The 15,007-nt window shown below is 41.3% G+C and overlaps 1 long non-coding RNA gene across 1 annotated transcript in view; it reads right to left on the reverse strand.

Annotated features, from left to right (window-relative positions):
• The window catches only part of LOC117366310, a 34,602-nt gene extending 32,389 nt beyond the window's left edge, over window positions 1-2,213 (reverse strand). The window contains exon 1 of the long non-coding RNA XR_004540556.1: window positions 2,145-2,213. This is a non-coding gene — a long non-coding RNA (uncharacterized LOC117366310). The remainder of the gene's footprint in view (window positions 1-2,144) is intronic.
• Between the last annotated feature and the right edge of the window lie 12,794 nt (window positions 2,214-15,007).

Raw genomic sequence — 15,007 nt, forward strand, 5'->3', positions numbered from 1 at the left:
TTCCCGTGCAGCATTTCTACCATCCCCCCTTCCCTGTACAGCATTTCTACTCTCCCCCCTTCCCTGCACAGCATGTCTGGCCGCTTCCCCTGCTGAAAGCCTCAGGAGTCTACACCTCACCGATCTGCAGCTGCATCGGAAGCCTTCTCTCTGACGTTGTGATGTCAGAGAGAACACTTCCGATGCAGCCACGGATCACGCGAGGAGCGGATGCCTGCGGCTTTCAGCAGGGGAGCCGACCAGATGATGAGCAATGCCAGTGAGCACCCACGGACACCCCCGTTTACTGCTGCTGCTGCTGCTGGTTAAGGAAAGGCAGCAGTGGCAGAATAGGGAGGGTGGACAGCTGTGCACTCCCTTGGGGCATGTACCCGGGGCGGACCGCCTCCCCCCCTTGGTATGTCATTGCCTGGCAGATATTTACCAAGGACCCGCATTAGAGTCTTAAGTGAATCCTGGCTGAATATCAGACAGGTTCTACATAGGACCCGAATGCTAGCACCTAAAGAATTAGCCCCGGGCATTCAATGCTGGTGACCAGACATGGCACTGTATTGAATATCTGGAGTTCATTCTTCCCTTGGAAGTCAGCATTGAAAAAACCCCAAACAAACCACGCTGTCCATTACAGGCCGAACACTGACCAGAGAATTTCCCCTCTATTCTAGTTCCTATTTTTCTTTTCAATTCAAAGCTGTTCTACTCATAGTAATGATGCATTGTAATCCATTAGGTGTCTCAGTTGTGCAATGAACAGGATTCTCTTTCAGTGGCTGTAATTACTACCTCTGCAATACCCCCAGCTCTGACTGACCCTGTGACACTCTGCCCCAAAGCACCTTTGTTTTTTAAGCACAAGAGCAATAGCACAGCTCAAAATTAGTTATCTCATGCCTGTAAGTAATAATTTCCTCTTCACCTTTAGATATTAATGTAGCAGAATGCTTTGACACATGATTCTTTCCACACAGCAGCTTCACACCATTACATTGATTAAACAAAGTGAATTATTAATGGCCTTAATGAGACAACACTCCATCAGCACCAGAGGAACCTGTGATCTATGACACCTAGAAATTACAGGATTTGTCAGGTTACAAAGCAGGATAGATAACATTGTTTGCTTCATCATATTTTAAGAGAAAGGATCCTTCCTTGAAGAATTTGCCCGTTGCATAAAAGTGGTCTGCCCTGCTTTTACCATCTGTTACTGGGAGGATCAGAATTAAGTCACCCAGAGTTGAGTGCAGAGCCAAGATCCACGCACAAATCAATTAATGAGGTTTTACCAATTAATAATTGGTGTTAAAATTGACAGTCAATTTGGTTTCCACGTGGATCTTCCCTGCTTCCTATTCTATAAAATGTGCACCCAGGGCTAGATTCACTTATCTCCTTTCCGTGCCCGATCCGTGCAGGCACGACTAATTCACAACACAAAAAAATGTAAATGAGGGCGATCGGAGGAACGCCCCCCTCCGACCGCATGGATCGCTAGTGTGCGATCCTGACGCATGCGCAGACCATCTGCTTTTCCTGCAGATGGTCTGCGCATGCGTTTTGAGTCCGTTTTGGCTTGGGTTTTTTTTTTTTACTGGCCAGAGATGGAGCTTGATGTACTGAGTCAGGCAGCTTGTTCCAGGCATATGGTGCAGCAAGGTAGAAGGGACAGAGTCTGGAGTTGACCGTAGAGGAGAAGGGTACAGATAAGAGACTTACCTGATGAGCGGAGTTCCCAGGAAGGAGTATAGGTAGGGTTACCAGACATCCAGATTTCCCCAGACATGTTCTCCTTTTGATGGATTTTGATGGATTTTCAAAACCCGGCACTTTGTCTGGGTTTTGAAAAGCCTCCTCTCAATCGTGTCGGGCAGGAGGCAATCCACGCATGCACGGGTGCCGCGCAAAGACATCACGAGCGGATTGCCTCCTGCCCAACCATAGCAGGCAGCAGGGGCGTGGCTAGGGTGGAGATGGGCGGGCCTGAAGGGCGGAGTCTAGGGTGTCCAGACTCTACAATTGTAAAATCTGGTAACCCTAAGTATAGGGAGAGATGAGAGAGAAGAGATACTGAGGAGCTGCGAAGTGAATACACTTGTAGGTCAGTAAGAAGAGTTTGAATTATAAATGGAAACTTATCTTACACTGCTGTCCAAAAACCCACTGCTGACGTGCATGTTTTGCAACAATCTGCATCAGGGCATAGTTTTCTGAAAAAAGAAAAAAAGAAGAAGAATCAATCTTCCAAGATTCACAAACATCAATTGTCCAAATAATCAAAGATTTAAAGCAACTCACGTACTGTATATTGTAGCATTTAACACATTTCATTTCAATATATGAACTCAGCAACATGGAGTTCAAAACCATTATAAAACCCCTTCCACAGTGGCTGACGTCACATAAATACGGCAGCTACTCATTGGTTCTATTAAGTCAAAGACATCCAGTCAAATTCAGCATTTAGGGCTCCTTTAACGAAGGTACGCTAGCGGTTTTATCGCACGCACCGGATTAGTGTGCGCTAGCCAAAAATCTACTGCCTGCTCAAAAGGAGGCGATAGCGGCTAGTGCTATTCCGCGCATTAAGGTCCTAGCGCACCTTCATAAAAGGAGTCCTTAATCTCGTCAGTTCTAATGTTTGTAACTTGAAAATCCAACATTGCTCCTCATGGTTAAAAGTGTCTCAGTGTCTCCACTCTCCAATGATTTCTTCCAAAATTCACCATTTAAAGTCTAATAAAGATTGTTCCACTTGCTCCCAATGGGACACTAGCGGTACAAAAGCGGGTTTGTTCTTCAGTCTAGATTTATGTTCAGTTAACTATGTTCTAATTGCTCGCATAGATCTATCAATATACAATTTATCACAGGTACATATAATAGTGTAAATTACACGTTTAGATAAGCAAGATGTATTGGTTCTTGAAAATATATGTAATGTAATGTAATGTAATGTAATTTATTTCTTATATACCGCTACATCCGTTAGGTTCTAAGCGGTTTACAGAAAATATACATTAAGATTAGAAATAAGAAAGGTACTTGAAAAATTCCCTTACTGTCCCGAAGGCTCACAATCTAACTAAAGTACCTGGAGGGTAATAGAGAAGTGAAAAGTAGAGTTAGAGGAAAAATAAAAATAAAATAAACATTTTAACAAGACAGCATTGATCTAAATACTTTGGAAGGTAGAAGAGAGGAGAGAAAGGAATAGAAGCAGAAGGGGGAGCCGTTGAACAGTAGAATTCTGGAGAAATTTAAATGATAGAAATAGAACAAAACAAAGACAAAAGGCAAAACAATAGATAAGATTAAAGATAAATCATAAGCTGGAAAGAAAAATAAAATAAAACTTTGTCTTCAATCCACGGTTTCAGCGTCAGTGATGAAGTGGAGCAAGTAAGTTTAGGAGGAGCGATTGACGTTTCCAGAAAGGGCTTCTTCAGGGAAGAGACTTGGCAGACAGTCCCAGGATGCCTATGTCTCCTCCCCTGCGATGTTCTATATAGTCCGATTAGTAGATGGAACCACCCAAAAAGATCTCTCTATAGTGGACTCACACCACTGACAGACACCACATTTCACAAGCCCTGTAATGTCAGTGTTATTTGAAATACTGTATGATCTAATCACCTATAAGTTAATATTTCACTAATTGTTTTCCCCGCTGATATATCGGAGGGGTTTCCAATTCTTCATGAATAGCCCAAATAGGCCAATGTTTATGGATTATAGGTCTCAATTGTTAACATTTAGTGGAAAATGGAAAAACTGCATAAAAGAAGATTTCTGGGAGAATAATGATAAAATTAATGATGATTTTTGCGAGAAAATTGATAATATCGAGCCGATGGGGAAGCTAGCGGCTGAAACTGTTGCTCAGCGAGTAAGCTTTTCCCGTTTGAGTGTCGCTTCTGCAGGCTCTTAAAATAAAGTACTGTAATCTTTATCCTTTACGTTTCATTAGCTGGTTATTGGTGTGTGAGTTCATAATTAGTAGTGTGCCAAACATTTACACCAGGTTTCAGCAGATGTAAGTGCAAGACATTGGATGCTGGGAAACATCTACTGTATTTGAGCTTGGCTTTGGAAAGGTGAATAAATAAATCTCAAATCATTCCCAAAAATGATGAGCCAGACCATTATGGCACCTTTCCTTGTACCATATTATCGCTCGTTTGAGTGCTTTGCAGCAGGCAGTTGGAGCCACTTTTTTAAAAATTTTACTGCTTTCAAGAATTAAACCCCAGATCATCTAGGACAACTGCTAAAAGCATCATCTGTCTCCTCTTCTATTTGTTGGTTTAACTTTCTGCAAATAGCATTTTCTGGCATCCCTACATTCTGAAATAATCTAGCACCTGCAAATAGCCATAATTGGTACATCTGAAAAGAAAGTTCACTCTCTTAGTACTCTGTTGGAGACAGAACCGGCAGAACAAGCCAGGACTGCAAACAAACTCACCTCATCAACTATGCAATTATCTTGGTTTTGTCACTTGAACACATACTTAAAAGAACAATGAAGAAGCAAATGGTACAGACAGAAAAACTCTTGGAGATATGAGCATGAAAGCCAGCCTAAGGATAATTACTATTCTGTTCCTTGCTTAAATAATAGAGAAAATGTTACATATATATATATATATATGGTTTGTCCAGTCAGGGAGTAATTTTATAAGAGGGTACTTAGGTAATGCCCTAAAAAATCTATTCAATAATGTTAACATAGGCAAATTCATACATAGAAATCTATGCCTGATCTGTAGATAGTGTAAATTTGTGTAAGGACAGATCTATAAAACCCCCAAAGTCTACTTATTACCATGACTACTACTATTTATCATTTCAATACCACTGAAAGGCATACACAGCATTGTACATTTAACATTCAATAATGCCCCTGCTCAGAAGAGCTTACAATCTAATTTGGACAGACAAACAGGACATCTCAGGGGAGGCAAGATTCTGGTAGAAGGAATGATACAATGGGTATAGATATTTGACAGTTAGTGGGAGGTAAATGTTGAAAGCATTAATGTCATTGTGGGGGGAGGGGGTGCTGGCCGCCCTGGGCATCAAATCCACATAGAGATCAGTGCTTTCCCTTTCTCCTCATCCCTTCCCTCAAGTGCAACATCCTTCCTTCCCACCCGTCCATCTCTCTCCAAACCCACTCACAACATGTTCTTTACCCATGCCCCATTTCTCCCTCTCTCATCATTCACTCATCCCGCAACGTTTCCTTCCTTTCTTCCCTCCCCCCTATTCCCACTCACAACTAATATGCTCTCTCCCCATACACCATCTCACCCTCCCCTCCAGTATGCAGCATCTTTTCTTTCTCTCCCCTTCTCCTTCAAGTCCAGCAGCACCTTTCCCTTTACTTCTGCCAGGTCCAGCAGCACCTCTTCTCCCTTCCCTTTCCCTCCCCTTTGTCCAGCAGCACCTCTTTCTCCCCATGTCCAGCAGTACTCCTTCTCCCTTCCCCATGTCCAGCAGTACCTCTTTTCCCTGTCCAGCAGTACCTTTCCCTTCCCTAGTGGTAGCTCACTGTGTGTTTTTAACTTCCCCACGCAGCTACCGCTAGCGTTAGTTTAGCTGCAGGGCAGCCTCGGGGCATTTGCTAGGCCGGCCCACCTCCGATGATGCAACTTCCTCTTTTGTCAGAAGCGGTCCAGCCTAGCAATGGAACCGTGGCTAAACTAACGCTAGCAGCAATTGTGTGGGGAAGTTAAAAGCACACAGTGAGCTGCCGCTAGGAAGAGGAGAGGTACTGCTGAGCTGGCGATTCCATCAGGCAGCCTGGGGCCTTTGCTAGTCTGGCTCACCTCCGATGATGCAACTTCCTCTTTTGTCGGAGACGGGCTGGCCTAGCAAAGGTCACACAGTGAGCTGCTGCTGTTTGGGGAGGGAGGGAGACTGAGAAGAGATGAGGAAGGAGGGAGACATACAGCGCCGGCGCTGCATAGACGCGATGGAAGAAGAAAGTTGGGAGACATACAGCGCCACATACCCCGTACAAGCAGCTCACGTACCTCATACCGCGTGTTGAGAAACACTGCTTTAACCCATAATCGTTGACATAATTGTTTTTCATGATGTGTTTGATCTGTAACATCATGTTTAGGTTTGGGTTCTGTCATACTCCTAGGTTCCTCACCCTTTCTGTGGATGATTTTATGGTATTGCTGTTCATAGTTGGTATCTTGGGCTGTTTCCTCACCATTTGGTTATTAAACGTATTCCCATGAATCCTCAAAATGCATCCTCAACATCTTCCCTGTGGGCCCACTTCTGCCCACCTAGACACCCCAGATCATTAATAAAGATGTTAAAGAGCATGGGTCCAAGCACCGAACCCTGCGGCACCCTACTGGTGACGCTCTTCCAGCCCGAATATTGTCCATTTACCCCCACTCTCTGTTTCCTATGCTCTAGCCAGTTTTTAATCCACGTGAGTATTTCACCCTTGATTCCATGGCTCGCAATTTTCCAAAGTAGTTGTTCATGTGGAACCTTGTCGAATGCCTTCTGAAAATCCAGATATACAATGTCGACTGGGTCGCCTTTGTCTATCTGCCTATTTACTCCCTCAAAGAAGTGCAGCAAGTTCGTCAAACAAGATCTGCCTTTGCTGGTCCTCATCAGACTGTGTCTGTTAAGGTGATCAATGATGCGGTCCTTTATCAGCGCCTCTACCATCTTTTGGTAGCGAGGTCAAACCAGATCTCCCCTCAAACCTTTTTTGAAGATTGGCGTAACATTCGCCACCTTCCAGATTGTCTATTAGTTGAAGCATTTCAGCTATAGTCCCTTTCAGTTCCTTGATGACCCTCAGATGGATGCCATCCGGTCCCAGGGATTTATCGCTCTTAAGCCTATCGATCTGCCTGCATACGTCTTCTAGACTGACCATCAACCCTATCAGTTTCCCGTCTTCATTTCCAGCATATAGCCTGATGAGATCTGGTATGCTGTGTATATCCTATTCGGTAAATACAGATGCAAATGCACATTTTGGTCTACATGCAACTTAAGCAATAGAACAAAAAAGGTTAGAGTTCAGACTGTCTTTCCTAAAGCATCATGTTGGGCAAAATTGTTTTATTTATAGTCCCGATAACCTACTTTTAATGAAAATACAGAGTAACACTTTTAAAAGAAGTAGTGACTGAACCTTGTTAGTGTCCACATCATCAGAAAAGATTGCATAGTGAGGTTGTATGTTCATAGACATCTCTCATAATGAAAAGAGTGTTAATTGCATCTAGTTTGATCCCAGGGAGATCTCAGAAAATCAGTGCTGGAGAGCTTGGTATAACTGAAGCCTGCTCTGGTTGCCTAGCAACTGAAGGTCCATGGCAGAGACAGGAGAATGGCCTCTCACAGAGCTGCCTGCACAATTGATCCATAGGTACAGAACAAGTAATGAATGGCATTTTTTTCCAATACGCAAATACAGTTCAAATATTAATTAAAAATCCTAACAGGTCACTTTAATATTAAAATAGTTTACAAGCTTGAAGAGTGCAACTCATCCAATCTGTAAGAATATGGTAAACTATCACATAACAAAATCAATCCATAAACAACCTGGTTGATAGCTATGGGGGTCAGTATTCAACTGGCAGCAGTGAGCATTATTTTAGCCGCTGCTGGTGTTTTTCTCAGTTATTCAATGCCAGACCGTATCTGAACACAGACATTTACTATCCAGGTTTATGCAGGCAGCTCTCTCATGCAGTTAAGAGCAATATTCAGCACATGACTGCCTAAGTGACGCCATGTAAAGATAGGACTGAATTTTATGCTGTTTAATTTGGCTACTTAGCTTAGGTAATTAAGGGGCTCATTTTCTTTTTTTTCTAATTATTTTTATTGAATTTTGAAAAAATACAATAAACATCAAAGAAACACATCGACAATTCAGTAAAATAACACAAGCAGCAACAAGTACTCTCTAACAGAATATCATCATAACAATAAAACTCAGTGGAAAATCAAAAGATGTCAGGCAGAAGAGAAAATATATAGTAATCAGTTATGAAGCGTGGGTGAGGTTTTCCTGTACATATCGATCTAAATAAGCCCAGGGTGAGCGAGAGCGGGGTATAGAAGAAAATGAATCTCCTTTGAGATTGGCAGTTTGTTCATAGCTTTTGTAAAGGCAAACCGAATTCCACCAGAATGTGTAATTCAAGTATTGAGCAGATTTCCAATTCTTTAGAATTTGTAGAATCCCAATAGCAAGCAGGAAGTCAATCAGTTTGGGTTGGCTGCAGTCTGATTCCACAAGAGATGGGTGTTGGGACCGGAGAATAATCAGCTCATATGAGACATCCGTAGGGCAGTTGACAATAGCCCTTATAGTTTTCCAGATTTGGATCCAGAAGGGTTTTATGCAGGAGCAGTGAAAAAGCATATGAGCTAATATGCCGTCCTCTGAATTGCAGTGCCAACATGTTGCAGTTGGTCGAAGTTTTGCTTTCCACATGCGAAAAGGAGTCCAGTTAGTGTGCTACATTAAGAAGTACAATGATTGAGAAAGTTGCGAAGACATTGTCAGGCAATTAGTTTTGGTCCAAAAACTGTCACAATCAACATCATAAATAGTATCAGAAAATTCTTTCATCCGTTGTTGCAGAAAATCAGATGCCAATTTATAATGAGTATTTCTCAGGATACGGTAAATAAAGGAGATAACCTTTTCTTGAACAATGGTTAAATCACACCAAATATCAATGGTTGAAAGAGATGCAGGAGGGAAAAAACATAATTTAATGTCAGCGATGGCAGATGTTAAAGTTCGCCACTGAGAAAGGGAGTGACAAATATCTGGATAAGTAATACATAATGATTCAAAGGGTATCAAGTTATCATTGAGAAATAATTGTTGTACATGCCAAAGCCCTGCAGTTTGCCATTTTTTCCACAAAAAGGGCTTACCCTTTCTCCTAAGTATCGGGTTGCACCATATAGACATAGTTGGTAAATTGTATATAGAGATGTCAACTGATGATGTCTAAAATCGATTATTGCAATTCATTATTTACAGGAATTGCTTTACAAGAAATTAAACGATTACAAATTATTCAAAATGCTTCTATCAAATTAATAACAAAATCTAAAAAATTTGATCATGTGACACCACTCCTTAAAAAGGCTCATTGGCTCCCAGTCATTCATAGAATTACGCATAAATTATGTACAATTATTTTTAAAACATTAGAAAATAGGACTCCAGCATTTTTATTTAGGTTACTTATCCCATATTCAGTTAAAAGAACCTTACGATCTAGTGAACGGAACCTTTTATCAATTCCCTCACTAAAAATTATTAGTACAAGAAGACAATTTATCTTCTCATGTACAGCTCCCCAGATTTGGAATGCGCTTCCCATGTTTTTACGGGAGGAGAAGGTATTTGGGAAATTTAAAAGCGAATTAAAAACCTTTCTGTTTAAAGATGCATTTGCAACTTAAGTAAATTTTAGTATAAAATGTTATTTTAGTGAATTATTCTGCTTTTTTTTATTTTTTTTATTTTTCCAACTTCCTTTTGTATTTTCCCTATATGTCCTTTCTTTACTATGAAAATGGATTTCATCCCCTCTTTCCTTTTGTTTATATTATAATTAATTAAGTGTATGTAATGTTTTTGTCTCCTTATGTATGTATATTTTATTGTACATCGCTTAGAAATCCGATTAAGCGATCGAACAAGCCAATTAATAAACTTGAAACTTGATTTATTCAAAAAGCGAAGTGCTTGCTGTGTTTCATTCAAAAGTGAGAAAGCTTTGAGATTTTTGGGGATATTATCTAGTGACTAAGGATTGTAAAGGGAAAGGAGAGCTAATAAATCTCTCAACCTCCAACCAAGTAGGTGAGTCTAGTGGAAATTGAGTTTGTGCCCAGTGAACTACTTAGATCTAGTTGTAGGACTAGTGCAGTAGAACCTTGGCTGAATAAATTATGAAGGAGATCTAGTAGTGAGGCTATAATTGTTTCAGTGCTAAAACCTGAGCGGAAATCTGACTGATTCTCTTGCAGTATGCTGAAGTTGTCCAAATACATTACTAAGTTCTGGTAAACTAGGCCTTCCATCAGCTTTGTAAATAAGGGGGATGCTTGCAATAGGTCTGTAGTTTGATGTCAGCTTGTTGGATTCTTTCGGATTTTTTATGATCGGAGTGATCAGAATCTGACCTAAATCCTCGGGAAATGTACCGGTCAGTAATATAACTTGGCTTTGAAGGTGACAGGGGCAACTTTCATAATATTTGGTGGGTAGCAGTTTAGTCTGCAGTAAGAATCAGTGTATTTTGTATAGAGTTTGCAGAATTGGTCCCAAGTAGGAATGATGAAATTATTCAGGACATGTCTACCCAAGGTTCGTCTTTGTATTGTGCCACTGGTGGTTTAAATGATTGGATGTGGGGGCTGGCAGTTTGGATCTCAAATTGATGATTTTGTTGTTATAGAACTTCACCAGCACATCAGCAGATGGGGGGAAGGGGGCGTTTGAGGTAGAGTGGGAAAAGGCCTGTGTGTCATAGAGATTGTTACTAGATTGAAAAGGTTTCTGTTGTTGATGTTTGGCGAACCAATTTTTTGGGCATAAAAGTTAGTGAATTTAATTGTTGTAAGTTTTTTGTATTCTTTTAGCTTTAGTCTCCAGTTCGCCCTCCATTTTTTTTCTTAATAGTTGCTGGAGAGAAAATGTGACTGGAATAGCCTGGTATAGATAATTTTTGAGCTGCAGTAGAGAGCAAGTGAATATCTGGGCTTTTGGATTTGAGATAAGTAGCTATCTTAGTGTGTTTGATTGGGTGATTTAAACTATTTACATTATAAGAAATGATATGTAGCTCAGCCATGGGATAGAAGGTATATATAGATACCAAGATAGGAAAGCCTCAGTCTCATCAAAAGCGTATAATAGGAAAAGATAAAACTACTGAGAAGAAAAACAAAAGAATAGAGGAAAAGTAATCTGTAGAGAGAAAAACGAAGATTAGTAGCGCCCAGCCAGCTCTCACCTAGGAGAAGCATGTTGAGCACACAAAGCATACAATTTGTGGGTGTACTGAAAGTACAATAAGAAAACACAGCGGAACAGTGATTGGCTAAACGGTAGACTTCAGAGAGTTGTGGTGAACGGTGCCCCTTCAAAAATGTTGGAGGTGATCAGTGGCGTGCCATAGGGCTCGGTCTTGGGCCCGATCCTCTTCAACATATTTGTGGGAGATCTGACTCAGGGGTTTCAGGGTAAAATCACATTATTCGCCGATGACGCCAAACTATGCAATATAGTAAGTGAGAACACTTTGCCAGACAGTATGACGCAGGACCTACTTCTATTGGAACACTGGTCCTCGACTTGGCAGCTAAGCTTCAATGCTAGAAAATGTAAGGTCATGCACCTTGGCAGCAGGAATCCGTGCAGAACTTACACACTAAATGGTGAGACCTTAGCTAGGACCAAGGCGGAACGTGATTTGGGGGTGATCATTAGCGAAGACATGAAGACTGTCAATCAAGTGGAGAAGGCTTCATCAAAGGCAAGACAAATGATGGGTTGTATCCATAGAAGTTTTATCATCCGGAAGCCCGAAGTTATAATGCCATTGTACAGATCCATGATGAGGCCTCATTTGGAATATTGTGTACAATTCTGGAGGCCACATTACAAAAGGATGTGCTGAGAGTTGAGTCGGTTCAACAAATGGCCACCAGGATGGTCTCGGGACTCAAAGATCTCCCGTATGAGGAAAGGCTGAATAAATTACAGCTATACTCACTCGAGGAACGTAGAGAGAGGAGACATGATAGAGACGTTTAAATATATCACGGGCCGTATTGAGGTGGAGGATGATATTTTCTTTCTTAAAGGTCCCTCGGCCACAAGAGGGCATCCGCTGAAAATCAGGGGTGGGAAATTTCATGGCGACACCAGGAAGTTCTTCTTCACCGAAAGGGTGGTCGATCATTGGAATGAACTTCCACTTCAGGTGATTGAGGCTAGCAGCGTGCCAGATTTTAAAAGGAAATGGGATACACATGGTGGGATCTCTAGGGGGGTAAAAAGGAAATGGGATACACATGTGGTATCTCTAGGAGGGGTAAAATCAAGGGGGTGGGTCATTAGAGTGGGCAGACTTGATGAGCTATGGCCCTTTTCTGCCGTCTTCTATGTTTCTATCCAGAACAAACATGAGTCAGCGCCATGCCTTGCTGAAAAAACCTAGAGCATTGGAAATGGCATCTAACAGGTTATTGCAACATTATAAACAGCAACCAATAAACAAAGTTATTGCATTTTAACTGAGTACAGAAAATTTCTGAGTTCCACTGGTTCTACATACGTGGAGGTGCGATTATTATAAGTTACTTTCATCCTGGCAGGATACATGAGGCCAAATTTTGCTCCAGTCTTTCAGCTCTTGTCTCAGCGAAAGGAACTCCTTGCGCTTGGCGGCAGTCGACTTCGCTAGATCCGGGACAATGTATAATCTCTTCCCTTGATAAAGCAGGTGAGGATGTGATTTTGCGGCTTCCATGATCCTTATAATATGTTGAAATCGCAGAAGTTTCACTACTATCGACCTCGGAGATTTCTGGGAGGGAGGATGAGAGGGAACACGATGCATGCGTTCAAACTCAAGGGGTTCCTTGATTTATAGGCCCAGAGTGCCAGGTAAGAATTCAGTTAAAAAATCAATAACACCAGAGCCCTCTGCTTGTTCTGGTAAGCCAATATTTCTTATATTATTAAGACGACTCCGATTCGAGAGATCCTCGATTTCCCTTTGCAAGTTGAGGATCAATTTTTCATGTTTATCTAGTATGGAAAATTTCTCTTTAGTTGATGCAGCTTGCTCTTCCAGCGCATCTATATGGTGTCTAGCATCGACAAACTTCAAATCCGCACTAGTTTAATTTCTTCAACTTGAGCAGAGATAATTTCTTTAAAAGATCTCACCTCCAATATGAGCAGATCAAGTTGAGAATTTGTATTAGATGACGCCATCTTTTCAGGCATGCTGGGGTCTGGTTTAGGCCTTTTCCCACTAGGTTGAAGTGTGGCTGGATGCTTAATGTATGTGGATTCTGTGCAGGAGCATTTAGGGTCTATCTGAATCAACATTCCAGTCATATTGATATAATGTCCCATAGGCCTCTGCTGACATTGGTTAGGTTAACAGAAAATGCCGATAGCTAGCAATGTAAGGCTGGGCTGACAGACCTTACCTTACTTCCTCAGTGGTCACTGACCCCCTTCCCCAAAGATATGAATGAAACAGTACATAGCAGCCTGTATGATAGCTTCAGATATTATGGCCAGTCCTATTAAAGCAGCAAGCAGGTTCCTAGAATAACCTGGTGGTCAGTGTTGTGAACTATACAGATGGGGACTCAGCCCATATTCTACTTTAACAATTAGTTATGGTGGAATCTGTGAGCCTTCCAAACTCCACCCTAATCCCACAGTACCTACATATAGGTGGACATCTGTAGGCAAAAGAGATTAAGTTCTTACCTTGATAATCTTCTTTTCAGTATAAAGACATGAGTCTTGACAACTACTGCTCTACAATATTGCTTACAAAACTCTTAAAGAGAATTGGACCAAAGAATGATCCTTGTGGCTCACATTTGAAATGGTCAAAACAAAAATCAATTTACTCTCATAATTTACTTAGAAATTTTTACTTAAATTTTTTTTAAAGGAAAAGAGACCTCAGAAACTCATACCAGAAATTTCATAAAGCTTATGATTTCATAGCTCACAGTTCCCTCATCATTCATTGTAAAATGATAGCACTAATGGTATTTCCCTGAAGAAGTCCACTAGTTATGGGTGAAACAGTACCTATTAGATGGATCATTGCTATTGATGAGACTGCGTTTTTTTAGCCAACACTTTTTGAGTGAGATCTTTTGGTATAGTACGTACCACAGCAGATAAGTGCTAATAATAATATTTATGTAAAATTATTTTTTGCACCTTGAGTACTGGTAAAGTAAAAGATATAAAACATAAAAGTTATAAAAGAAGGATTTTTTGAAAGCAGCGAATGATAAGGGAACTTTGTGAGTTATGAAATCATAAACTTGAAGTTTCTGGCATGAGTTTCTGCTCAAGGTGTCTTTTCCCTTAAAAAAATTTTAAGTAAAATTTCCAGGTAAACTTACTGAGGGTAAATTGAATTTTGTTTGAGCTAGTATTTGGTATTTACTCAAGCCTTGTTTTCATTTTGTTTAAGATCACACTTGGAATGCCTGTTTCCTGGGCATGAACTACATTTATCACTGTCCTTGGTTACCTCACACTTACCCTCTCTTTCACAAAACTGTGATAGCAGTTTTTAGCGCAGTGAGCCACGCTGAATGGCCCACGCTGCTCCCGATGCTCAGAGTTCCTATGAGCGTCAGGAGCAGCGTGGACCATTCAGCGCGGCTCTCTGCGCTACAAACTGCTAGCTCAGTTTAATAGAAGAGGGGGTTAGTTTCTAATACAATACATAAGTCATTTTGGGCCCATACCAAGAGTGATCAGTTTTATTTATTAGGTATCTACGTCGAACTGTGTCAAAGGCTTTAGTATACCACATCCAATGCTTTCCTATTTTTAAGCTCTTGGGTCACCGAGTCAAAGATATTTATCAAGACTCAGCTGGCAAGACTCAAGGCCAGCTTAACCTATAGACCAGATGAGGCTCTTGCCCAGGTGCTAAATGCCCAAGGCAGTGACATCACTGGCCCATAAGTTAAGCTACCCTGACACTATTGCCCAGTATTGGCAGGGTGCGGCTTCACAGGTCAGCTGTCATGAGGGGGGGGCCTGCATCAGAAGAGGGAAGTGCAGCTTCAAATCCTAAAGCAGGGGTGTCCAACCTTGATCTTTGAAAGTCTCGACCCAGTCAGGTTTCGAAAAATTTAATAGCCTCATTGCCCTGAAATAATGGCAGTTGAGCCACGAAACATGGGTCCACGG

This window comes from Geotrypetes seraphini, chromosome 9 (genome assembly GCF_902459505.1).
Source record: "Geotrypetes seraphini chromosome 9, aGeoSer1.1, whole genome shotgun sequence".
Taxonomy (NCBI): Eukaryota; Metazoa; Chordata; class Amphibia; order Gymnophiona; family Dermophiidae; genus Geotrypetes; species Geotrypetes seraphini.